Source organism: Xyrauchen texanus, chromosome 2 (assembly GCF_025860055.1).
Source record: "Xyrauchen texanus isolate HMW12.3.18 chromosome 2, RBS_HiC_50CHRs, whole genome shotgun sequence".
NCBI lineage: Eukaryota > Metazoa > Chordata > Actinopteri > Cypriniformes > Catostomidae > Xyrauchen > Xyrauchen texanus.
In genome coordinates, this window is record NC_068277.1 from 57,025,606 (window position 1) to 57,053,603 (window position 27,998).

Genomic DNA, 27,998 nt, shown 5'->3' on the forward strand with positions numbered 1-27,998 from the left:
ATTCTCAGTGTTTTACAGTTGCTTTCATGTCTCTAGGTCAAACGGTCATTGAGTTTAATAGATTTATAGGGATATTTGAATCTGTATAAAAAGTACTGAATATTTAATCCCCAAAACAAGAGTTTAATGGAATTAGATTATTACCAACATTTACACAACTATATTTATTTACAAACATATAGAAAGTAAATTCCACAAATAAAGCCTTGTATTAAGGAAGGGGTATTTTTAAGAACATTTTATATTTGTTGTGATTTAATAATATCAAATGGTTAAATTGTTTAATTGAATTATAGATCTAATACATTTATATAAGAAAAATATATTCAGCTTTGTGCTAGGAAAAGAAAACCCATTCATGCATGTCTAAGTTGGTTTGGCTTGAAAATGTGATTTGCACGGAGAGTTTAATGAGTATTGTCACGAATATCAAATATAAAACTAACTCAACCGCAGTGCAGTATCCTGGGAGACGTCCGGGACTGTTCAACTGGTCAGTGATGAATCCGAATATTTAATTCAAGCCAGTGTAGCGAATCAGCTCTATGAAATATTAATAATCAATCATAACTTGTTATAATCGATTATGAATATTTGGATCAGTTAATCGGGTTAACTTGATGTAGCTACATTAACATTACAACCAAATACTCGGTTCATCCCGTGAACACTCAATATTGGTTATTAATTAATTAATTAATAGAAATGTACATTTCCGGGGCATGGGAAATGTCTTTCTTACTAAGTATTAAGAGCAAGTAGGCAAAATCTATGATTAGTGACTTCAGATATGAGCTTGAGACACAGACAACTTTACGTGTGACATGAACAAGACTTTATTAACTAGACTAAACATTTAAACTACTCTAACATACATATACATACATGCATACAGTTTACCAAGGGAAAGAGGGCTGAAGCAGAATACAGGAAGGCAAGAAGTTATAGCATTGTTTGAAGTTCAGCAGATCAACAGCCTAAGCAAACCATCATATTAGTTCTGACACGCCCTTTTTAGAAAGGGGTAAGGATACTTAATGTATCAAATAATGAGACTAAGTTTGATACTTGCATGTCCCATTTGAATTAAACTGTCCTGATGCAATTTGTTGAGGCTCCAGTTGATCTTTGATGATGTTGTCTTGATATCTTTGGTGAATGGAAAGACAAGGCCGTACGTAGCCTGGCGCACGCTTGGGAGTCCTTGGGGCCTTCTAGTTTGGCATCATTCAGCGAGAGAGTGAGAGAGCACAAGGCTCAGAGGGCAAGAGAGGCAGGAAGCCAGAGGAGCATAAGAGAGTGAAGAGATAAGAGAGAGAAGGAAGTGGGCGCAGTAGTTTTATACCCTTAGAAAACATGTCCCACCTCTCATTGGCTCGACCAATGAGAAGGGTTTGGGTTCCAGGCGGGAATTTGGTTTATTGCTCTTTGTTCTCACATTTCTCATTGCATGTGCAAGAAAGAAAACTAGGAAATATACTTGTAATACTAATATGTTGTTGTTATCGACATATCATGTACACAGTCATTTCGATCTTCAGAATACCAAGTTATAGAGACCAAATATGCCACACATATGATTTCGGTTAACCATAGTATGCAAAGTCTGAAACATTAACCCATTAGTTTGCAAGAAAACATAGATCAAGCACATTTAAGGGAAAATGTGAGATGGCACATTAGATACATTTCAATATTTATCACATGGATATATAGAATATATATATAGGATTAACAGGGTTCATTTCTCTTTCTCAGTAAGAGAATGAAGTGAGGGTCAGCACTTCTCTGAACATTCCTTTCTCACATGGTACGGGTTCAGAAGGCGAAGTCACGAGGGTCTCTGGAGTGTCTCTCTGGGTCGTAAAAACGTCAATAGCGCATTCTACTCCAGACTCGCTGGCGCTCCCCGGTGATTTAGATGGGGAGAAACAGTGTGGGGGTTTTCTTTAGGACCCCTAGCACACAATGTGTGCCCTGTATTTAGAATTAATGAGTTCATGATTCTCCGTTCATACTCTACACCAGCAAATTTCTGACGGCAAAGCCTATTAAACGTATAACTTATAAGTCTTTCACTTATAACGTACCCATGTCTTAATGCCAGATGCCGCACTATATCTTTATATGACAGTCCTAATTCAAAGTAAAATGTTATTTCATTAGTCATCTCCATGTCATGCCGACTGCTGTAGCATATGGTTACAGTGAAGGATGTCGCTCCCTCAACATGAGATCTCGAGGCCACGACTTCACATCGCCTGTCCACGACATAAGGATGTCGTTACCTCGACAAAATGATATCTTGGCCACAACCTATTATCACGTTCACACGAGTTAATATGGCATTCCCACAAATTAATATAATGTGGCCACAGCATATTATCACGTTCCCATGAGTTAATATGTCGTGGCCACGACAAAACCAAGTGAACCGAACATGTCCCCTCCAGATCAGAGTACAAACCACAAGTAAATAGAATAGCACAAAGCTAGCGCTCTAGTGATGACGTCATCATCCAGGCTCATCATCACAATATATGCCTATGTACTATAGTTTTGCTAAAAAACTACTCAAGTAATTACTTTACAATCCTAGGTGTCACTTTTATGAAAATGATACTCACTACTGTTCAAAAGGTTTTGTTTTGTTTTAAAAAAAAATGATCCTTCTGTTCACCAAATTATGAGATGTCTGTTTAAGAACGTTTCATCTGGAAAACGTAACATTCGAATTAACATCTGGTTGATATCTTAAAAAGATCAGATTTATAGATTTAATTCAAGTCAGGTCAAGTCAGTTTTATTTGTATAGCGCCTTTCACAACACACATCATTTCAAAGCAGCTTTACAGAGGATCAGGCATTTACAGATGATAAAACTTTAATGTCTATAATGTCGATGAATCATCATTGTGTAATTAGATAAAAGATAAGAACCTAAATCCAAGGTTCAGACAATGTCATATGAAGTATCCCATGTCTTATGGTTGGCATCAGTTCATCCTCTGAAGTCCATCATAATAGACTGAAGTGATGTTTGGCTGGCACCAGCTACATTTAGTCATCATCATTCTGCGACACATAGCAGTGGAGTCCAACATGAATCAGGAATGGAGCTAGATCCAGCCGGTTCTGGTGACCTCAGGATAGGAGTCCCGAGGTTGATACATGGAAACAAATAAAATAATATAAGCCTAGATGCCATTCAATTTATTGCAGAGTTATAAATCATGATCAATGTTTCTGGTTCCGGCAGACCCAACTAAAGCAGCCTAATTGTGGGTTGGAGGATAAATTAGGTGTATGCCTGGCTAAATAGATGAGTCTTTAGTCTAGACTTAAACTGATGGGGTGTGTCTGTATCTCGAACAGTGTTAGGGAGACTATTCCATAGTTTAGGAGCCAAATATGAAAAGGATCTACCTCCTTTTGTGGATTTTGATATTCTAGGATCTATTAACAGGCCAGAATTTTGCGATCGTAATGAATTGTGATGGAATATAGCGTGGTAGAAGGTCACTTAAGTACTGCGGAGCTAGACCATTCAAAGCTTTGTACGTAGTTCACAGAATTTTTAAATTAATACGGAATTTAACAGGTAGCCAATATAATGATTATAAAATGGGGATAATATGATCATATTTCTTGGTTCTCGTTAGCACTCTGGCTGCTGCATTTTGAACCAATTGAAGTTTATTTATTGATCTTGCTGGACATCTGCCCAGTAATGCATTACAATAATCTAGTCTTGAGGTCACGAACGCGTGAATTAGTTTTTAGGCATCAGCAACAGAGAGCATGTGCCTTAATTTAGCAATATTTCTTAGGTGGAAGAATGCTGTTCTACAAACATTGGTAATTTGATTTTCAAAGGACAGATTGGTATAAAATATAACACCTAAGTTCTGTTGTTGAAGATGATGTAACAGTACATCCATCGAGAGTCAAATTATATTGTAGTGGCTTATTTTTAGAGTTTTTTGGTCCAATAATTAGTACCTCTGTTTTGTCAGAATTGAGTTGAAGGAAATTTCTGGCCATCCAATCATTTATTTCATTGATACACTCTGCTAATTTCGAGAATTGTGAAATCTCATCAGGTTTTGAAGAAATATAAAGTTGTGTATTGTCGGCATAGCAGTGGAAACTTATTCCACGATTCCTGATAATATCTCCCAGGGGAAGCATATACATGGCACTCCATATTTTACTTTTGTTTGGTTTGACAATTCCTCATTTACATAGACAAAGTGGTAGCGGTCTGCTAAATAGGACCTAAACCATGCTAATTCAACTCCACAAATGACAACTTAATTCTCTAGCCTATTCAAGAGAATGTCGTGATCTATTGTGTGGAATGCAGCACTAAGATCTAAAAGCACTAGAAGAGAAATTCAGCTGCGATCAGATGATAAGAGCAAGTAAATGGTCTGCACTTATATAGACCTTTTTAACCTTAACAGTATTCAAAGCGCTTTACACTGTGACATATTCACCCATTCACACACACATTCATACAACAATGGCAGCAGAGCTGCTATGTAAGGTGATAGCCTGCCATTGGGAGCAACTTGGGGTTCAGTGTCTTGCCCAAGGACACTTCAGCATGTGTAGTCGTGTGGGCCGGGATTTGAACCACCAACGCTGCGATTAGTGGCTGACCCACTCTACCAACTGAGCCACAGCTGCCCCATAAAGTCTGCAGAAATTAACATATTTGGGAAGATACTACCTTTTCTCGAATTTTTGACATAAACGGGAGATTTGAAATCGGTCTATAATTAGCCAGTTCTGCAGGATCAAGTTGTGGCTTCTTAATAAGTGGTTTGATAACTGCCATTTTAAAGTTTCTTGGGACATATCCTAAGCATAGCGAGGAGTTAATAATATTAAGAAGAGGTTCTGAAATTACAGGAGATACCTCTTTTAAGAGCTTAGTTGGTATAGGATCTAACAAACATGTTGTGGCTTTTGATGTTTCGATAAGTTTCGTTAGCTCTTCATGACCTATGACAGAAGGATTGAAGTTGCACATGAGGAAAATTATTAGACACTGTTTTCTGAGGTGCTATGACAGATGATAAAGAAATTAATGAAGCCATTACTGTTGTGCTGCGATGTAATATCTGGTTCTGTTGAGGCTTTATTCCTAACCAATTTATCCACAGTTCTGAATAAACATCTAGGATTGTTGTGGTTATTTTCTATGAGTTTACTAAAATATGCTGACCTGGCAGCTTTTAGTGCCTGTCTGTATCTACAGACACTATCCTTCCATGCACCATGAAATACTTCTAATTTTCTATTTTTCCACATGCGCTCCATTTTCCAAGCTGCTCTCTTGAGAGCATAAGTGTGATAATTTTACCATGGTGTAGGGCTTATTTCTTTAATTTTCTTTAATCGAGGTGGCAATATCAAGAGTGCTAGAGAAGACTGCATTTATATTTTTTGTTATTTCATCAAGTTCTTCTGGGCTTTGGGGTTTATTGAGTGATATTAAGAGATAGATCTGGAAGATTATTAGTGAAGCTATCTTTAGTGGTCGAAAGAATAGTTCTACCTGAATGACTGCGTGTTGTAGATTGAGTAACATTAGCTGATTGCAGCATACAAGAGACGAGGTAATGATCCGAGATGTCATCGCTCTGCTGCAGAATTTCTATATTATCAACATCAAATCCATATGACAGAATGAAATCTAGCATATGATTATGGCGATGAGTTGGTCCTAACTCCAAGAGAGTTGAGAATATCGACTCTCTGCTTATCACAAAGCCCTTCGCCCATCCGCTCTCACTAACCTCGACGGCGGAGCGGCCCAGGGGTACACTCCGATTTCCCAGGTGGATAGGGCGGTTGTGATCCACCTGTGCCCCGAGAACGTGCCACCTGGCGGGATCGCCCTGTACTCCCCTCCAAGGCCTGTATGACGACGTCATCATTGACCGCTAAAGCCTACAGCGCCACCGGACAGGCCCTCCTACAAGTCCACCAGGCCAAGGCACTTAAAGATCTGCACGAGGGTAGTCCTGATCCCAACCGACCTTGCCCTCAGGGCCACGAAGGCCACAGCGCAGCCACTTGGGCAGGCGATGGCCACACTCGTGGTTCAGGAACGTCATCTGTGGCTGAACTTGGTCGAGATGTGCAAGACGGACAAGACACGCTTCCTCGACGCCCCTGTCTCCCAGTTCGGCCTCTTCGGCGACACCGTTGAGGACTTTGCCCAGCAGTTCTCCATGGTGAAAAAGCAGACGGAGACCTTCTCACACATCCTGCCCCGCCGCAACCCTGCATCTGAAGGACGCGTACTTCCACGTCTCAATACTGCCTTGACATCGACCCTTTCTACGATTCGCGTTCGACAGCCAGGCGTATCAGAACAAGGCCCTCCCCTTCGGCATGTCCCTGTCCCCTCGCATCTTTATGCAGGTCGCAGAGGCAGCCCTTGCCCCGCTCCGAGAAGCCGGCATTCCCATACTCAACTACCTCGACGACTGGCTCATCCTGGCCCACTCCTGAGATTTACTATGCGCCCACAGGGACCAGGTGCTCAGGCAGCTCAGCCGTTTAGGGCTTCAGGTTAACTGGGAAAAGAGCAAGCTCGCCCAGGTTCAGAGCATCACTTTTCTTGACATGGAGTTAGACTCAATCTCAATGTCAGCGCGCTTCACCAATGAGCGTGCGCAGTCAATGCTGAAATGCTTCGCCACCTTAAAGATCCCTTTAAAACTTTTCCAGAAGCTCCTGGGGCATATGGCATCCTCCGTGGCGGTAACTGGCTACAGACTCGAGTTCCGAGACGAGCATGGTGCTGCGGCACACACCGTGTGATGGTCACCCCCGCCTGCCACCAAACATTCAAACATGCATCACAACCGACGCTCTCCTTACGAGTGGACCTGCGTCTCCCTTGGGTATTTCCCGCTGCCCCCAGTCGCCGTGTCTGTAGGAACTCCTCCCTCCGAAGAGGCGGGATCTACCACCGATGTACCACTTCCCCCATGTGACCTAAAAGCCCATGTGGTGTATTTCGCCACTTTTACCCCCCTGGGCAGGTGTGGTCTCCTCAGAGTCTTTTCCCCCTGAAAGAATAGAAAACTGGGTAAGACCCCCTTCCCACTATGCGTGTAAGGGCCCCAGCCGTTTTGCTCTATGCGAGAAACATAGAGAGAAAAGAGGCCTGGCTAGGCTCGGCCCATTCCCATGTTTGCAAGCATCGCCTTGTTCTCCTGTCTAGGGTAACTATAAGGGTTTCCGACAACTTTATGGTGCATTGGGGAAGGGTACGTGCAGTCTGATAGAGTTGGTCATTTTGGCACGTCAAGTACTTGCCCGCTCCTATGTCAGCAGTACACGTACACGGCTCAACGCATGGCGTGATTTAAATTGGACCCCTAGTGTTGCTTCTTCGACACAACGTCGAAGTGAGCGACAGGAAACGGAGGTTACATCCGTAACCTCGACGATACTGGGACTCTCTGCATTGAGAATCTCTCTGCATTGGTTTGGTGCTGATATGGTGAACGGATAAAAATTTTGTACAGACCTCTTGATACAAATATGCTTACAATATTCCATATTGATAGGATTTTCTTAATCTTTTCTAATATGTTTTTCAAGATATTCAAATGGGTCCTCATAGACCTTGACGGCACCTTAGACAAAGACACTGCATGCAAAATTTCAAGTCAATCTGACCAAGGAATCTGTATTTAGAGACATTTTTATGTTTGCAATTGGTATATCACCACAAAGTGGCCAAGGTACACAGTTTTTTCATGTGTCCTCAGACTGACCTCCTACATAAGTTTCCCAAATTTGATGACAATATCTCATTATGTTCAAGATTTATGACAGAAGACGCTGTGATAAAAAAGTGAAAGTTAAATTTTTTTTTTTAATAATTATTGATATTGGGACTCTTTCAGAGAATCTTTCTGCACTGGTTTGGTTCCCAGTAGGCAAATAGCCTAGGACTTTTATGACAGAAATGAAATCAGAGCCATTTTGTTTGTTTTGAACAGGGGTGGTGTAAGGGACAATTAGCCACCCCTCTCGCAAATTAATCAGCACTCACTGAGCACTTTATGAACGTTGACCTTTACATTTATATAGCACTTTTCTGACACTACACTCAAAGCACTTTTGTACAGTGAACAGGGGACTTTCCTCAACCACCACTAGTGTACAGCATCCAGCTGGATGATGTGAAGGCAGCCATAGTGCACCAGTACACTCACCACACACTAACTATTGGTGGAGAGGAGAGAGTGATAGGGCCAATTAATGTATGGGGATTATTAGGAGGCATACACTAAAATATGCTATGGTCATAATAGAATGCCCGATGTAGTCCTCTGCTCTTGAAGCCCATCCGCCTCAAGGTTCGATGCATTGTGCATTCTGAGATGCTATTCTGCTCACAACAATTATAGAGAGTGGTTATCTGAGTTACCCTAGCCTTTCTGTCTGCTCGAACCAGTCTGGCCATTCTCCATTGACTCTCTCATCAACAAGGTGTATTTATTCTTCAAGCAGATTTAAGATAGAAAGTTAAATATAGAATGGGAAAAGTATCCAATTCAACCCAGTGGCTTGTCAATGAACACTTTTATTGTATCTTTTTTTTTCTCTACATACAATGAAAATGAAAGATGACAGTCTGCCTATCATCTCCTTTTGTATTACATGGAAGAAACTAAGTCTAGAAATCTAGTCTAGATTGTATTACATGGAAGAAACTAAGTGCTAGAAACAACATAAAGGTAAGAATAAATGAGGACATAATTTTAATTTCTGGATAAACTATTACTTTTATTACAAACAAGTATAATTTCTTATAGATCATTGTGTTGTGGGCACATAAAACAGCCAAGTATTTAAGGTTGAACACATTTTTGTAATTGTATAATGATTTTTCCCAGAGTGATTGGTGGCCCCTGCCAAGCCACTTTTGTATCAAGATCCTGGTTCCGCCACTGATCTTGAGCCAAGGATTCCAATGATATAAGGCACTAGTTTGTCATTGGCATTTTCCATGTGTTGATGTACCATTGTTTGGGTGGAGTAAATATTACATATGTGTCTTGAAAAATGCATTTTCACTTGACCTAGTTTCTTCTGAATGTGTCTCAAACATCTCCGCAGTGATCGGATTTATATCCATCTTGGAGGGCATTTAAACTTGGTCTTTTCATGATTGTATAGCAATCCGATCAGCAAAAACGTGTATCGTGTAAATAGCCCCACAGATGTATTGTAGATGAGCAAAAAAACCTAAAATATATGTTTCCTAGATGTAAATACACATTAAATAAACATATGAGTTAGGTGCTTCAAGGGAATAAACCTAAACCTTCAGACATCATTCAAATGTACCAAAAATTGGCACTCAATATTTTCTCTTATTATTAGAATTGCTGCGGTATTGTGCACACATATTTTGAATAATTTCTTACAAGTTGTTTTACACTTCAAATCAAATTTTGTTTAAAATTATTTATTTTTTTGTTTCTTTTTAACAAAAGACAATAAAAATGCAAAATGAAAGTAACTAAAATGAGTACTTAGTTAAGTGATAATTGCTTTTATAGTAAATGTAAATCAAGTTGTAGTAAATGTAAATCAAATTAACCAAATTTACTGTGTAAAAACAGTAAAAAAGTATTAAACACTCAGGATTTATTTGTTACATAAAGAGGACAGGAGCTATCTTTGCTGTGTGTGGGGTCATGAAAAGACCTCATTGGCTGAAAACTCTCTCAACCAGAGCAGAGGTAGCTGAACACAGCTAGAACACGGAATATTGCCTCATACAATTTGTGAAGTCTTCTGAATTGTTCATCTTCTCATAAACTTTGTCATGATGGATCATCATCTGCCAGAAAGAAAGGAATTTGCTCCGAAGCACTTAAAACCAGTGAGCACAATGTTGCTGACCCTGTACTGATTGTTGCAGGCTTCTCATTTCTTATTACAATTGATGCAAAGAGTACAGACAGGCTACAGGTGGATTTTCATTATCTCTTGAATTCTGTTGGTCCATATAAGAGATGGTGTTTAAGTTTCCATCATCAGGAAGATTTTCAGCTTCTTTGATAATAGCATCGATTATTTAGTTACAAGGACAATTTCACGTCCTCAGACCCAGGGTGATCTCCCCTAACCACACAAATGCATAGTTTGGATCAAGTACAGAGGACATTGGGTAGGTCAGGTTGCCAAATAACACTTGCTTTTCTGATTCAGTACATGCTTGACTTTGTCCAAAGCTGAAACAAGCTACTGAATCTGTGGCGTAAAGAATCAAATAGCATGTTAACAACTTCTTCATGATGTCTTGCCCGGGCTAATGTTCCAGATTTCTTTGTTTTAGATAAGTGCTTGTGCAGTGTCACCACTGATGGTAAAATAAATATTTATTGCCCTGGCATACCTCTTTTCATTCAACAATTGGCTAAAGGATATTCACTAGTTCTGTTATCTCAGCATGTTCGGTTGCTGTAAAGGTCAGTGAGACAAGTCTCGATCACGTAACATGCATGAAAACTTTGTTGGGTCAAGCTTCCTCACAGCAGACAGCTGTCTGTGAACACTGTGCCACCTTGTGACATTGGTGTTAGGCATCAACCTGTTCAGTCTAAATGTGTCTTCAAAGGCCTCATTAAACTAGTAACTTTGATGCAGTAAATTTGAGAGTTCTGAACATTTTGCTATTGTTGTCCTGAAGCTACCTAGTTTCTCCAATCAATCTTTAACACCAGGTTCTATTGAATAAGCGAAGCATGCCAGCTGACTAAGTTTTGTGCGATTACATCTCAGATGGTGCAGCCCTCTCAAAGTCACTCTACAACTTCACATCATCAACCTCAGCATGAAGTTCCTCCATGCCTGGCTGCTTTTCAGTGATTTAAACTCATTGAAGAGAGTAAATGCTTTTTGCATATTCTATGGATTATCTGTCATGACGTATGTGACCTTGGGATGCTAATCTAATTGCTTTGTGTTGTTCGACAATAGTTCTTAAACTTACATTCATGTGCTTGTCACTGCAGATCCAGACCAAGATTTTAAGTCTTGAGACCCAGACCAAGACTGCGTATATATGGTCTTAAGAGGTCTTGAGTCCAAGACCACAAAATCAAGACTCATACAATGGTAACGCTATACTCCCAAATCTGTCCGTTTTGCATTACATTATTTAAGTGCCATAATAATGAACAGTATTTATTTAGTTTGTTCATTATTGGCAAGATTGTTGAATAGCAGCTTTACCAACAGCATTGTCTAAATATGTATTTAGCAGATAATGCAGCTACCAACTAATCATTGGCTTACCATGATGAATAGGTTATCAGTTTCCCTGCCTCAATACTGCCTTTTGCACCAGTAGTAAAATAAACTCAAATATAGCTGCAAGCAGCAATGCGGATTCCTCCTCAAAATGGCAAATCATTTAAAATTGATCAGTAGATGGTTGGGGATAAACCCTCCCAATTAAGGAATTCAAAAAAATATGTCTTTGTCTGAATCCTAAACGAAACATTTTCAATGTACAGGAAAATCCATACGGGACCTTATGGATCCTTGAGGCTTTTTTGTTCCCAATGAGAAATGAGGCATGTACACCAAATTTCAGAAGAATTGGACAAATGGCGTGGAAATGGTATCACTTTGAAAATATTTTTTTGGGGCGTGGCCTGTAGTGCCACCTATGGTTGAATGTGGGCCATTCTTGGTTTGTGGCCTGTAGTATCAAAGTAGCAATTTAGAACAATTTTGAACAGAAAATGAGACTTTTGGGCATGGTCTGTAGCGCCCTCTAAAGGGCGAATGTGGGCCATTCTTGGTTTGTGGGTTCCTGTTGGCCTGTAGTATCAATGTACCAAATTAGAAAATTTTTGACCGGAAAATGAGAATTTTTGCATTTCCTGTAGCGCCCCCTATTGGCGAATGTGGTCCATTCTTGGTTTGTGTGTTCCTGTTGGCCTGTACTATCAATGTACCAAATTAGAAAATTTTTGACCAGAAAATGGGAATTTTGGCGTGGCCTGTAGTGCCCCCTAGGGGCTGAATGTTGGCCATTCTTGGTTTGTGGGTTCCTGTTGGCCTGTAGTATCAATGTACCAAATTAGCATTCATTTTATGCATTGTAAAAATAAGTGAATGTTAAAGGGATATTTGATCATTTCCTCACCCTCATGCAGTCCCAGATGTGTACAACTTTCTTCTGCAGAAATTGAATGAAGATGTTTAGAAGAATATCTCAGCTCTGTTGGTCCTTTCAATGTAAGTAAATGAGAAGTGGTGAGAAACAGATCAATAATTAAGTCATTTTTTACTATAAATCTCTACTTTCACTTAAGAGTTCTTTTTTTTTTTTGTGATTTACATAAGCATATCACCCCTCCTGAGCAGGGTGGACAATTTATAGTAAAAAAAATTAAAATACTCTATATACTACATATATTGATCTTTTTCACACCCACACCTATAATATCCCTTCTGAAAGTATGGATTAAACCACTGGAGTGTTATGGGTTACTTTTTATGTTGCATTTATGTGATTTTTGTTGATGTGAGTTCTGATCACCATTCAAGTGCATTGAAAGCACCAACAGGCCTGAGAAAGAAAGAAATACACATCTGGGATAGAAAGAGGGTGAGTAAATGATGAGAGAAATATCTATTTGGGGTAAACTAATTTTATTTGAAAGACTATCTAGGCACATAATAACACTGCATAGCTGTGACTGTTTATAACTATTTCAAAATGTAAAAGCTCACACTTTAAATGGTCAGTGCTTTGATTTTTAAATCATTAAAATAGCAACAGATCCAGTGAAAAAAATGGAGATAGAGTGATTGTTTTTACATTTTACATGCCATTCAAAAAAGTGGCATTCTACCACGTAAGAGAGAAATAAAAAAAACTTAAACTAATACCATTTGTACTTTTCAATTACTTCGGATGTCAATGCACTGGGTGAAGTCTAAATTGTTACTGTCTCTTTAAGAGGCTTTTATCGCATGATACGATATTCAAGGCACAGTCCAGTTTAATCTTTTGAGAACTGTGAAGTATCATTATTTTCGTTCTGTGCAATGCTTTTTGCATCTGTATTCATTTCAGAGATTATGGGTGTGAGGTGATAAAATACAGACTGCATGAATGGTTGATGGTTCACTTGAATTTTGTGACGTGTTTCAGAAAGATTATCGCGAAGACAGACTGAGCACCCAGTTTATTTTCTTTATTTTACAAAAGCACAAGGTTTTGTTGTTATTGTAATTGTACACAAATAAAATGACACATTTCATAGTTCGTAATGATGTCTCGCATGTATTTGTATGGGCAAAAATGACGCAGTATTTTATTAAAGTTGTTTCCGCTGTTTCGAGAGAAAAATATAGCAGGACGTCACATGGAATAATGCCAGAATTCAATATAATTATACCAGATTTCTTTCTCAACTGTTTGTTCACTTGAGACATAACAGACTCCTCAATATATCATGTATTTTGACAGTTAGTTGTATGAAATTGTCCGTTCAGACGCAAGCAGCAGCGAAAGCGAAATCTCATCAGTGCGAGCATTTTAGACGCGACACGGCTCGCTGTGTCACACAATCTGCTCGCAAACATGTATTTTAGTTGTTTTCACATTTGTTGTGTTGATTAGTGTAAAATCGCTTGAATGTTCAAACAGGCAAACATTGTATACAACCGACAAACCTTCGTGAAGATGCGAGCAAAAATGATCTCGCCTCATGGATTAGCGTGTTGTCAGAGACAATTAAACAACATCATTCTCGGAAGTTTTGATACGTTAGGTTAACGCTGTCTCGATAGAGAAAAATCTAACAGGACATCACAGCGGCATCACTAGACCCCTTCAATAATTCATAATTCAATATATTGATACCCGATTTCTTTATCAACTGTTTGTTCACTTGAGACATAGCAGACACCCCAATATATCATGTATTTTGGTGTATGAAATTGTCCGTTCAAACACGAGGCGAAAGAGAACTCTCATCGGCGTGCGAGCGTTAGACGCGACGCTACGCGGCTCGCTCACTGTGTCACACAAACTGCACGCAAACATTTATTTGAGTTGTTTTGCCTTTGTTGAGTTGAATAGTGTAAAATCGCTTGAATATTCAAACTGGAAAGCATTAAAACACACAATTGACTTACCTTCGTGAAGACACAACTAAAATGTTATTTGGCTTCTAAGTCTGGAGCTCCACCGAAATGCTTCATTAGAGAGATTGCTACAGAAGAGCTGAATGTGGTAGACAGAGTTACTCCAATAGAGGGAGCCTCTTTGCTCAGCCAATGTAAGTGAATGGGATTTTACATGTGGACCGTATTTATCCAGTAGAGGGGGCACTTTTGCTCAGCCATTGTAAATCAATGGGATTTTTAAAATTTTTGATCATCTTTTGTGTGTACATTTACATAAACACGTCCATTTCAGCCATTTTGTATTGTATTCATTTTTGCTAAGTAACGTTTGGAAAGACATACATACTACACACATGTGCCAAATTCCATGTCAATTGGAAATAAGATTCAGGAGAAGAAGAGTTTTTTAGGTTTTCCAAAATTTTCACTGTACAGGAAAATCCGTAATGGCAGAAGTATGGGTCCTTGAGGCTTTTTTGTTCCCCATGAGAAATGAGGCATGTTTACCAAGTTTCAGAAGATTTGGACAAATGGCGTGGAAATGGTATCACTTTGAAAATATTTTTTTTGGGCGTGGCCTGTAGCGCCACCTATGGGCGAATGTTGACCATTCTTGGTTTGGGGGTACCCATTGGCATGGAGTATCAATGTGCCAATTTAGAAAATTTTTGACCAGTGACTTTTTGAGCTATTTGGGCTCAAGGAGAATAATAATAATAAATATAGCTGCAAGCAGCAATGCGGATTCCTCCTCAAAATGGCAAATCATTTAAAATTGATCAGTAGATGGTTGGGGATAAACCCTCCCAATTAAGGAATTCAAAAAAAACATGTCTTTGTCTGAATCCTAAACGAAACATTTTCAATTTACAGGAAAATCCATACCGGACCTTATGGATCCTTGAGGCTTTTTTGTTCCCAATGAGAAATGAGGCATGTACACCAAGTTTCAGAAGAATTGGACAAATGGCATGGAAATGGTATCACTTTGAAAATATTTTTTTGGGGCGTGGCCTGTAGCGCCACCTATGGTCGAATGTGGGCCATTCTTGGTTTGTGGGTTCCTGTTGGCCTGTAGTATCAATGTACAAAATTAGAAAATATTTGACCAGAAAATGGGAATTTTGGAGTGGCCTGTAGCGCTCCCTAGGGGCTGAATGTGGGCCATTCTTGGTTTGTGGGTTCCTGTTGGCCTATGGAATCAATGTACCAAATTAGAAAATGTTTGACCAGAAAATGGGAATTTTGGAGTGGCCTGTAAGCTCCCTAGGGGCTGAATGTTGGCCATTCTTTGTTTGTGGGTTCCTGTTGGCCAGTAGTATTAATGTACCATATTAGAAAATTTTTGACCAGAAAACGAAATTTTGGGAGTGGCCTGTAAGCTCCCTAATGGCTAATGTGGGCCATACTTGGTTTGTGGGTTCCTGTTGGCCTGTAGTATCAATGTACCAAATTATAACTTTTTGACCAGAAAATGGGAATTTCGGCTTGGCCTCTAGCGCCACCTAGTGGTGAATGTCGGTCATTCTTGGTTTGTGGATTCCTTTTGGCCTGTACTATTAATGTACCAAATTAGAACATTTTTGACCAGAAAATGGGAATTTCGGCATGGCCTGTAGTGCTCCCTAGGGCTTAATGTTGGCCATTCTTGGTTTGAGGGTTCCTGTTGACCTGCAGTATCAATGTACCAAATTAGAACGCTTTTGACCAGAAAACGAAATTTTGGAGTAGCCTGTAAGCTCTCTAAGGGCTTAATGTGGGCCCACACTTGGTATGTGGGTTCCTGTTGGCCTGTAGTATCAAAGTACCAAATTAGAAAATTTTTGACCAGAAAATGGGAATTTTGGCTTGTCCTGTAGTGCTCCCTAGTGGCTAATGTCGGTCATTCTTGGTTTGTGGATTCCTGTTGGCCTGTACTATTCTTGTACCGAATTAGAACATTTTTGACCAGAAAATGGGAATTTTGGCTTGTCCTGTAGTGCCCCTAGTGGCATGTATGTCGGTCATTCTTGGTTTGTGGATTCCTGTTGGCCTGTACTATTAATTTACCAAATTAGAACATTTTTGACCAGAAAATGGGAATTTTGGCATGGCCATTCTTTGCACAGTACTTCAGAGTGATGTCATCTTGAAGCATGTTAGGTTTGAAAAACCATCAGTCAAAATTACATTTGATTTATTGACACGTATATATTGTTAAAATTTGGACATTTACATAAACACGCCCCTTTCAGCCATTTTGTATCGTATTCATTTTTCCTAAGTAACGTTTTCAAGGATGTCCATTCTACACATGTGTACCAAATTTCAAGTCAATTGGAGCTACGGTTCAGGAGAAGAAGAGTTTTGTAGGTTTTCGCAAATTTTCAACGTACGGGAAAATCCATCATGGCGGAAGTTATGGGTTCTTGAGGCTTTTTTGTTCCCCATGAGAAATGAGGCATGTACACCAAGTTTCAGGAGATTTGGACAAATGGCGTGGAAATGGTATCACTTTGAAAATATTTTTTTTGGGCGTGGCCTGTAGCGCCACCTATGGGCGAATGTTGACCATTCTTGGTTTGGGGGTACCCGTTGGCATGGACTATCAATGTGCCAATTTAGAAAACTTTTGACCAGTGACTTTTTGAGCTATTTGGGCTCAAGGAGAATAATAATAATAATAATAAATATAGCTGCAAGCAGCAATGCGGATTCCTCCTCAAAATGGCAAATCATTTAAAATTGATCAGTAGAGGGTTGGGGTTAAACCCTCTCAATGGATGAATCCAAAAACCACGTATTTCTGTCTGAATCCTAAACGAAACATTTTCAGTGTACAGGAAAATCCATCAATACAGACCTTATGGATCCTTGAGGCTTTTTTGTTCCCAATGAGAAATGAGGCATGTACACCAAGTTTCAGAAGAATTGACTAAATGGCGTGGAAATGGTATCACTTTGAAAATATTTTTTTGGGATGTGGCCTGTAGCAGCCACCTATGGGCAAATGTGGGCCATTCTTGGTTTGTGGGTTCCTGTTGGCCTGTAGTATCAATGTACCAAATTAGAAAATGTTTAACCAGAAAATGGGAATTTTGAATGGCATGTGGCCTGGTTTGAGGGTCCTGTGCCTGATCATGACCAAATTAGAAATGTTGACCAGAAATGAATTGTGGCGCCATACTCTGGTTTGTGGGTTCCTGTTGGCCTGTAGTATCAATGTACCAAGTTAGAACATTTTTGACCAGAAAATGGGAATTTCTGCAGTGGCCTGTAAGCGCCTCCTAAGGGCTTAATGTTGGCCATTCTTTGCATGCAGTATTTCAGAGTGATGTCATCTTGAAGCATGTTAGGTTTGAAAACCATCAGTCAAAATTACATTTGATTTATTGACACGTATATATTGTTAAAATTTGGACATTTACATAAACACGCCCTTTCAGCCATTTTGTATCGTATTCATTTTTCCTAAGTAACGTTTTCAAGGATGTCCATTCTACACATGTGTACCAAATTTCAAGTCAATTGGAGCTACGGTTCAGGAGAAGAAGAGTTTTGTAGGTTTTCGCAAATTTTCAACGTACGGGAAAATCCATCATGGCGGAAGTTATGGGTTCTTGAGGCTTTTTGTTCCCCATGAGGAATGAGGCATGTACACCAAATTTCAGAAGATTTGGACAAATGGCGTGGAAATTGTATCACTTTGAATTTTGTTTTTTGGGCGTGGCCTGTAGCGCCACCTATGGGCGAATGTGGGCCATTCTTGGTTTGGGGGTACCCGTTGGCATGGAGTATCAATGTGCCAATTTAGAAAATTTTTGACCAGTGACTTTTTGAGCTATTGGGGCTCAAGGAGAATAATAATAATAATAATATAATATAGCTGCAAGCAGCAATGCGGATTCCTCCTCAAAATGGCAAATCATTTAAAATTGATCAGTAGATGGTTGGGGATAAACCCTCCCAATTAAGGAATTCAAAAAACATGTCTTTGTCTGAATCCTAAACTGAAACATTTTCAATGTACAGGAAAATCCATACCGGACCTTATGGATCCTTGAGGCTTTTTTGTTCCCAATGAGAAATGAGGCATGTACACCAAGTTTCAGAAGAATTGGACAAATGGCGTGGAAATGGTATCACTTTGAAAATATTTTTTGGGGCGTGGCCTGTAGCACCACCTATGGTCGAATGTGGGCCATTCTTGGTTTGTGGGTTCCTGTTGGCCTGTAGTATCAATGTACAAAATTAGAAAATATTTGACCAGAAAATTGGAATTTTGGAGTGGCCTGTAGCACTCCCTAGGGGCTGAATGTGGGCCATTCTTGGTTTGTGGGTTCCTTTTGGCCTGTAGAATCAATGTACCAAATTAGAAAATGTTTGACCAGAAAATGGGACTTTTGGGAATTACCTGTAGCGCCCCTAATGGCTAATGTTGGCCATTCTTGGTTTGTGGGTTCCTGTTGGCCTGTAGTACCATTGTACCAAATTAGAACATTTTAGACCAGAAAATGGGAATTTCGGCATGGCCTGTAGCGCTCCCTAGGGGTGAATGTTGGCCATTCTTGGTTTGTGGGTTCCTGTTGGCCTGTAGTATCAATGTACCAAATTAGAACATTTTTGACCAGAAAATGGGAATTTTGGCGTGGCCTTTAAGCTCCCTAGTGGCTGAATGTCGGCCATTCTTGGTTTGTGGGTTCCTGTTGGCCTGTAGTACCATTGTACCAAATTAGAACATTTTAGACCAGAAAATGGGAATTTCGGCATGGCCTGTAGCGCCCCTAGGGGCTTAATGTTGGCCATTCTTTGCGCAGTACTTCAGAGTGATGTCATCTTGAAGCATGTTAGGTTTGAAAACCATCAGTCAAAATTACATTTGATTTATTGACACGTATATATTGTTAAAATTTGGACATTTACATAAACACGCCCCTTTCAGCCATTTTGTATCAGTATTCATTTTTCCTAAGTAACGTTTTCAAAGACTTCAATTCTACACATGTGTACCAAATTTCAAGTCAATTGGAGCTACGGTTCAGGAGAAGAAGAGTTTTGTAGGTTTTCGCAAATTTTCAACGTACGGAAAAATCCATCATGGCGGAAGTTATGGGTTCTTGAGGCTTTTTGTTCCCCATGAGAAATGAGGCATGTACACCAAGTTTCAGAAGATTTGGACAAATGGCGTGGAAATGGTATCACTTTGAATTTTGTTTTTTGGGCGTGGCCTGTAGCGCCACCTATGGGCTGAATGTTGACCATTCTTGGTTTGGGGGTACCCGCTGGCATGGACTATCAATGTGCCAATTTAGAAAACTTTTGACCAGTGACTTTTTGAGCTATTGGGGCTCAAGGAGAATAATAATAATAAATATAGCTGCAAGCAGCAATGCGGATTCCTCCTCAAAATGGCAAATCATTTAAAATTGATCAGTAGAGGGTTGGGGTTAAACCCTCTCAATGGATGAATCCAAAAACCATGTATTTCTGTCTGAATCCTAAACGAAACATTTTCAGTGTACAGGAAAATCCATCAATACAGACCTTATGGATCCTTGAGGCTTTTTTGTTCCCAATGAGAAATGAGGCATGTACACCAAGTTTCAGAAGAATTGGTTAAATGGCGTGGAAATGGTATCACTTTGAAAATATTTTTTGGGGACGTGGCCTGTAGCGCCACCTATGGGCAAATGTGGGCCATTCTTGGTTTGTGGGTTCCTGTTGGCCTGTAGTATCAATGTACATAATTAGAAAATATTTGACCAGAAAATGGGACTTTTAGGAATTACCTGTAGCGCCCCTAGGGGTGAATGTTGGCCATTCTTGGTTTGTGGGTTCCTGTTGACCTGTAGTATCAATGTACCAAATTAGAACATTTTTGACCATAAAATGGGAATTTCGGAGTGGCCTCTAGTGCTCCCTAGGGCTGAATGTTGGCCATTCTTTGTTTGTGGGTTCCTGTTGGCCAGTAGTATCAATGTACCATATTAGAAAATTTTTGACCAGAAAACGAAATTTTGGGAGTGGCCTGTAGCTCTCTAATGGCTGAATGTGGGCCATACTTGGTTTGTGGGTTCCTGTTGGCCTGTAGTATCAATGTACCAAATTATAACATTTTTGACCAGAAAATGGGAATTTCGGCTTGGCCTCTAGCGCCACCTAGTGGTGAATGTCGGTCATTCTTGGTTTGTGGATTCCTTTTGGCCTGTACTATTAATGTACCAAATTAGAACATTTTTGACCAGAAAATGGGAATTTCGGCATGGCCTGTAGTGCTCCCTAGGGCTGAATGTTGGCCATTCTTGGTTTGAGGGTTCCTGTTGACCTGCAGTATCAATGTACCAAATTAGAACGCTTTTGACCAGAAAACGAAATTTTGAGTAGCCTGTAGCTCTCTAAGGGCTTAATGTGGGCCACACTTGGTATGTGGGTTCCTGTTGGCCTGTAGTATCAAAGTACCAAATTAGAAAATTTTTGACCAGAAAATGGGAATTTTGGCTTGTCCTGTAGTGCTCCCTAGTGGCTTAATGTCGGTCATTCTTGGTTTGTGGATTCCTGTTGGCCTGTACTACTCTTGTATCGAATTAGAACATTTTTGACCAGAAAATGGGAATTTTGGCTTGTCCTGTAGTGCCCCTAGTGGCGTATGTCGGTCATTCTTGGTTTGTGGATTCCTGTTGGCCTGTACTATTAATTTACCAAATTAGAACATTTTTGACCAGAAAATGGGAATTTTGGCATGGCCATTCTTTGCACAGTACTTCAGAGTGATGTCATCTTTAAGCATGTTAGGTTTGAAAAACCATCAGTCAAAATTACATTTGATTTATTGACACGTATATATTGTTAAAATTTGGACATTTACATAAACACGCCCCTTTCAGCCATTTTGTATCGTGATTCATTTTTCCTAAGTAACGTTTTCAAGGATGTCCATTCTACACATGTGTACCAAATTTCAAGTCAATTGGAGCTACGGTTCAGGAGAAGAAGAGTTTTGTAGGTTTTCGCAAATTTTCAACGCACGGGAAAATCCATCATGGCGGAAGTTATGGGTTCTTGAGGCTTTTTTGTTCCCCATGAGGAATGAGGCATGTACACCAAATTTCAGAAGATTTGGACAAATGGCGTGGAAATTGTATCACTTTGAATTTTGTTTTTTGGGCGTGGCCTGTAGCGCCACCTATGGGCTGAATGTGGGCCATTCTTGGTTTGGGGGTACCGTTGGCATGGAGTATCAATGTGCCAATTTAGAAAATTTTTGACCAGTGACTTTTGAGCTATTGGGGCTCAAGGAGAATAATAATAATAATAATAATAATAATAATAATAATCAATAATAATCATAATAGAAACCATCAATACAATAGATTCCTCCTACGGAGGAATCATAATAAATATAGCTGCAAGCAGCAATGCGGATTCCTCCTCAAAAATGGCAAATCATTTAAAATTGATCAGTAGATGGTTGGGGATAAACCCTCCCAATTAAGGAATTCAAAAAACATGTCTTTGTCTGAATCCTAAACTAAACATTTTCAATGTACAGGAAAATCCATACACGACCTTATGGATCCTTGAGGCTTTTTTGTTCCCAATGAGAAATGAGGCATGTACACCAAGTTTCAGAAGAATTGGACAAATGGCGTGGAAATGGTATCACTTTGAAAATATTTTTTTGGGGCGTGGCCTGTAGCGCCACCTATGGTCGAATGTGGGCCATTCTTGGTTTGTGGGTTCCTGTTGGCCTGTAGTATCAATGTACAAAATTAGAAAATATTTGACCAGAAAATGGGAATTTTGGAGTGGCCTGTAGCTCCTCTAGGGGCTGAATGTGGGCCATTCTTGGTTTGTGGGTTCCTGTTGGCCTATGGAATCAATGTACCAAATTAGAAAATGTTTGACCAGAAAATGGGAATTTTGGAGTGGCCTGTAGTGCTCCCTAGGGGCTTAATGTTGGCCATTCTTGGTTTGTGGGTTCCTGTTGGCATGTAGTATCAATGTACCAAATTAGAACATTTTTGACCAGAAAACGGAATTTTGGTGTGGCCTTTAGCTCTCTAGTGGCTGAATGTCATCCATTCTTGGTTTGTGGGTTCCTGTTGGCCTGTAGTACCATTGTACCAAATTAGAACATTTTAGACCAGAAAATGGGAATTTCGGCTTGCCTGTAGCTCCCTAGGGCTGAATGTTGGCCATTCTTTGCAGTACTTCAGAGTGATGTCATCTTGAAGCATGTTAGGTTTGAAAACCATCAGTCAAAATTACATTTGATTTATTGACACGTATATATTGTTAAAATTTGGACATTTACATAAACACCTCTTTCAGCCATTTTGTATCGTATTCATTTTTCCTAAGTAACGCTTTCAAAGACTTCAATTCTACACATGTGTACCAAATTTCAAGTCAATTGGAGCTACGGTTCAGGAGAAGAAGAGTTTTGTAGGTTTTCGCAAATTTTCAACGTATCGGAAAATCCATCATGGCGGAAGTTATGGGTTCTTGAGGCTTTTTGTTCCCCATGAGAAATGAGGCATGTACACCAAGTTTCAGAAGATTTGGACAAATGGCTGGAAATGGTATCACTTTGAAAATATTTTTTTGGGCGTGGCCTGTAGCGCCACCTATGGGCTGAATGTGGGCCATTCTTGGTTTGTGGGTTCCTGTTGGCCTGTAGTATCAATGTACAAAATTAGAAAACATTTGACCAGAAAATGGGAATTTTGGAGTGGCCTGTAGTGCTCCCTAGGGGCTTAATGTGGGCCATTCTTGGTTTGTGGGTTCCTGTTGGCCTATAGAATCAATGTACCAAATTAGAAAATGTTTAACCAGAAAATGGGAATTTTGGCGTGGCCTGTAGGCCCTCTAGGGGCTGAATGTGGGCCATATCTTGGTTTGTGGGTTCCTGTTGGCCTGTAGTATCAATGTACCAAGTTAGAACATTTTTGACCAGAAAATGGGAATTTCTATGTGGCCTGTAGCGCTCCTAAGGGCTTAATGTTGGCCATTCTTTGCACAGTATTTCAGAGTGATGTCATCTTGAAGCATGTTAGGTTTGAAAACCATCAGTCAAAATTACATTTGATTTATTGACACGTATATATTGTTAAAATTTGGACATTTACATAAACACTCCTTTCAGCCATTTTGTATCGTGATTCATTTTTCCTAAGTAACGCTTTCAAGGATGTCCATTCTACACATGTGTACCAAATTTCAAGTCAATTGGAGCTACGGTTCAGGAGAAGAAGAGTTTTGTAGGTTTTCGCAAATTTTCAACGCACGGGAAAATCCATCATGGCGGAAGTTATGGGTTCTTGAGGCTTTTTTGTTCCCCATGAGGAATGAGGCATGTACACCAAATTTCAGAAGATTTGGACAAATGGCGTGGAAATTGTATCACTTTGAATTTTGTTTTTTGGGCGTGGCCTGTAGCGCCACCTATGGGCTGAATGTGGGCCATTCTTGGTTTGGGGTACCGCTGGCATGGAGTATCAATGTGCCAATTTAGAAAATTTTTGACCAGTGACTTTTGAGCTATTGGGGCTCAAGGAGAATAATAATAATAATAATAATAATAATACATAATAGACCTGAGATCAATATACAATAATAGATTCCTCCACGAGGAATCTAATAATAATAATAATAATATAGCTGCAAGCAGCAATGCGGATTCCTCCTCAAAATGGCAAATCATTTAAAATTGATCAGTAGATGGTTGGGGATAAACCCTCCCAATTAAGGAATTCAAAAACATGTCTTTGTCTGAATCCTAAACTAAACATTTTCAATGTACAGGAAAATCCATACCGGACCTTATGGATCCTTGAGGCTTTTTTGTTCCCAATGAGAAATGAGGCATGTACACCAAGTTTCAGAAGAATTGGACAAATGGCGTGGAAATGGTATCACTTTGAAAATATTTTTTGGGGCGTGGCCTGTAGCGCCACCTATGGTCGAATGTGGGCCATTCTTGGTTTGTGGGTTCCTGTTGGCCTGTAGTATCAATGTACAAAATTAGAAAATATTTGACCAGAAAATGGGAATTTTGGAGTGGCCTGTAGCTTCCCTAGGGGCTTAATGTGGGCCATTCTTGGTTTGTGGGTTCCTGTTGGCCTATGGAATCAATGTACCAAATTAGAAAATGTTTGACCAGAAAATGGGAATTTTGAGTGGCCTGTAGCTCCCTAGGGCTTAATGTTGGCCATTCTTGGTTTGTGGGTTCCTGTTGGCATGTAGTATCAATGTACCAAATTAGAACATTTTTGACCAGAAAACGGAATTTTAGGCGTGGCCTTTAGCTCTCTAGTGGCTGAATGTCGGCCCATTCTTGGTTTGTGGGTTCCTGTTGGCCTGTAGTACCATTGTACCAAATTAGAACATTTTAGACCAGAAAATGGGAATTTCGGCATGGCCTGTAGCTCTCTAGGGGCTTAATGTTGGCCATTCTTTGCGCAGTACTTCAGAGTGATGTCATCTTGAAGCATGTTAGGTTTGAAAACCATCAGTCAAAATTACATTTGATTTATTGACACGTATATATTGTTAAAATTTGGACATTTACATAAACACGCTCTTTCAGCCATTTTGTATCGTGATTCATTTTTCCTAAGTAACGCTTTCAAAGACTGTCAATTCTACACATGTGTACCAAATTTCAAGTCAATTGAGCTACGGTTCAGGAGAAGAAGAGTTTTGTAGGTTTTCGCAAATTTTCAACGTACGGGAAAATCCATCATGGCGGAAGTTATGGGTTCTTGAGGCTTTTTGTTCCCCATGAGAAATGAGGCATGTACACCAAGTTTCAGAAGATTTGGACAAATGGCGTGGAAATGGTATCACTTTGAAAATATTTTTTTGGGCGTGGCCTGTAGCGCCACCTATGGGCTGAATGTTGACCATTCTTGGTTTGGGGGTACCAGTTGGCATGGACTATCAATGTGCCAATTTAGAAAAGTTTTGACCAGTGACTTTTGAGCTATTTGGGCTCAAGGAGAATAATAATAATAATAATAATAATAAATATAGCTGCAAGCAGCAATGCGGATTCCTCCTCAAAATGGCAAATCATTTAAAATTGATCAGTAGATGGTTGGGGATAAACCCTCCCAATTAAGGAATTCAAAAAACATGTCTTTGTCTGAATCCTAAACTAAACATTTTCAATGTACAGGAAAATCCATACCGACCTTATGGATCCTTGAGGCTTTTTTGTTCCCAATGAGAAATGAGGCATGTACACCAAGTTTCAGAAGAATTGGACAAATGGCGTGGAAATGGTATCACTTTGAAAATATTTTATTGGGGCGTGGCCTGTAGCGCCACCTATGGCCTAATGTGGGCCATTCTTGGTTTGTGGGTTCCTGTTGGCCTGTAGTATCAATGTACAAAATTAGAAAATATTTGACCAGAAAATGGGAATTTTGGAGTGGCCTGTAGCTGCTCCTAGGGGCTTAATGTGGGCCATTCTTGGTTTGTGGGTTCCTGTTGGCCTATGGAATCAATGTACCAAATTAGAAAATGTTTGACCAGAAAATGGGAATTTTGGAGTGGCCTGTAGCTTCCCTAGGGGCTTAATGTTGGCCATTCTTGGTTTGTGGGTTCCTGTTGGCATGTAGTATCAATGTACCAAATTAGAACATTTTTGACCAGAAAACGGGAATTTTGGCGTGGCCTTTAGCACTCCCTAGTGGCTTAATGTCGTCCATTCTTGGTTTGTGGGTTCCTGTTGGCCTGTAGTACCATTGTACCAAATTAGAACATTTTAGACCAGAAAATGGGAATTTCGGCATGGCCTGTAGCCTCCTAGGGCTTAATGTTGGCCATTCTTTGCACAGTACTTCAGAGTGATGTCATCTTGAAGCATGTTAGGTTTGAAAACCATCAGTCAAAATTACATTTGATTTATTGACACGTATATATTGTTAAAATTTGGACATTTACATAAACACGCCCTTTCAGCCATTTTGTATCGTATTCATTTTTCCTAAGTAACGCTTTCAAAGACTGTCAATTCTACACATGTGTACCAAATTTCAAGTCAATTGGAGCTACGGTTCAGGAGAAGAAGAGTTTTGTAGGTTTTCGTAAATTTTCAACGCACGGGAAAATCCATCATGGCGTGAAGTTATGGGTTCTTGAGGCTTTTTGTTCCCCATGAGAAATGAGGCATGTACACCAAGTTTCAGAAGATTTGGACAAATGGCGTGGAAATGGTATCACTTTGAAAATATTTTTTTGGGCGTGGCCTGTAGCGCCACCTATGGGCTGAATGTTGACCATTCTTGGTTTGGGGGTACCCGCTGGCATGGACTATCAATGTGCCAATTTAGAAAAGTTTTGACCAGTGACTTTTTGAGCTATTTGGGCTCAAGGAGAAGAAGAATAATAATAATAATATATAGCTGCAAGCAGCAATGCGGATTCCTCCTCAAAATGGCAAATCATTTCAAATTGATCAGTAGATGGTTGGGGATAAACCCTCCCAATTAATGAATTCAAAAACATGTCTTTGTCTGAATCCTAAACTAAACATTTTCAATGTACAGGAAAATCCATACCGACCTTATGGATCCTTGAGGCTTTTTTGTTCCCAATGAGAAATGAGGCATGTACACCAAGTTTCAGAAGAATTGGACAAATGGCGTGGAAATGGTATCACTTTGAAAATATTTTTTGGGGCGTGGCCTGTAGCACTACCTATGGTCAAATGTGGGCCATTCTTGGTTTGTGGGTTCCTGTTGGCCTGTAGTATCAATGTACAAAATTAGAAAATATTTGACCAGAAAATGGGACTTTTGGAGTGGCCTGTAGCTCCCTAGGGCTGAATGTGGGCCATTCTTGGTTTGTGGGTTCCTGTTGGCCTGTAGAATCAATGTACCAAATTAGAAAATGTTTGACCAGAAAATGGGAATTTTGGGAGTTACCTGTAGTGCTCCCTAATGGCTTAATGTTGGCCATTCTTGGTTTGTGGGTTCCTGTTGGCCAGTAGTATCATTGTACCAAATTAGAACATTTTTGACCAGAAAACTGAGAATTTTGGCAGTGGCCTGTAGCTCCCTAGTGGCTGAATGTTGGCCATTCTTGGTTTGTGGGTTCCTGTTGGCCTGTAGTATCAATGTACCAAATTAGAACATTTTTGACCAGAAAATGGGAATTTCGGCTTGGCCTCTAGCTGCCACCTAGTGGTGAATGTCGGTCATTCTTGGTTTGTGGATTCCTTTTGGCCTGTACTATTAATGTACCAAATTAGAACATTTTTGACCAGAAAATGGGAATTTCGGCATGGCCTGTAGTGCTCCCTAGGGGCTTAATGTTGGCCATTCTTGGTTTGAGGGTTCCTGTTGACCTGCAGTATCAATGTACCAAATTAGAACGTTTTTGACCAGAAAACAAAATTTTGGAGTAGCCTGTAGCTCCCTAAGGGCTAATGTGGGCCACACTTGGTATGTGGGTTCCTGTTGGCCTGTAGTATCAAAGTACCAAATTAGAAAATTTTTGACCAGAAAATGGGAATTTTGGCTTGTCCTGTAGTGCTCCCTAGTGGCTAATGTCGGTCATTCTTGGTTTGTGGATTCCTGTTGGCCTGTACTATTCTTGTACCTAATTAGAACATTTTTGACCAGAAAATGGGAATTTTGGCTTGTCCTGTAGTGCCCCTAGTGGCTGTATGTCGGTCATTCTTGGTTTGTGGATTCCTGTTGGCCTGTACTATTAATTTACCAAATTAGAACATTTTTGACCAGAAAATGGGAATTTTGGCATGGCCATTCTTTGCACAGTACTTCAGAGTGATAGCAATACGTAACTGAACG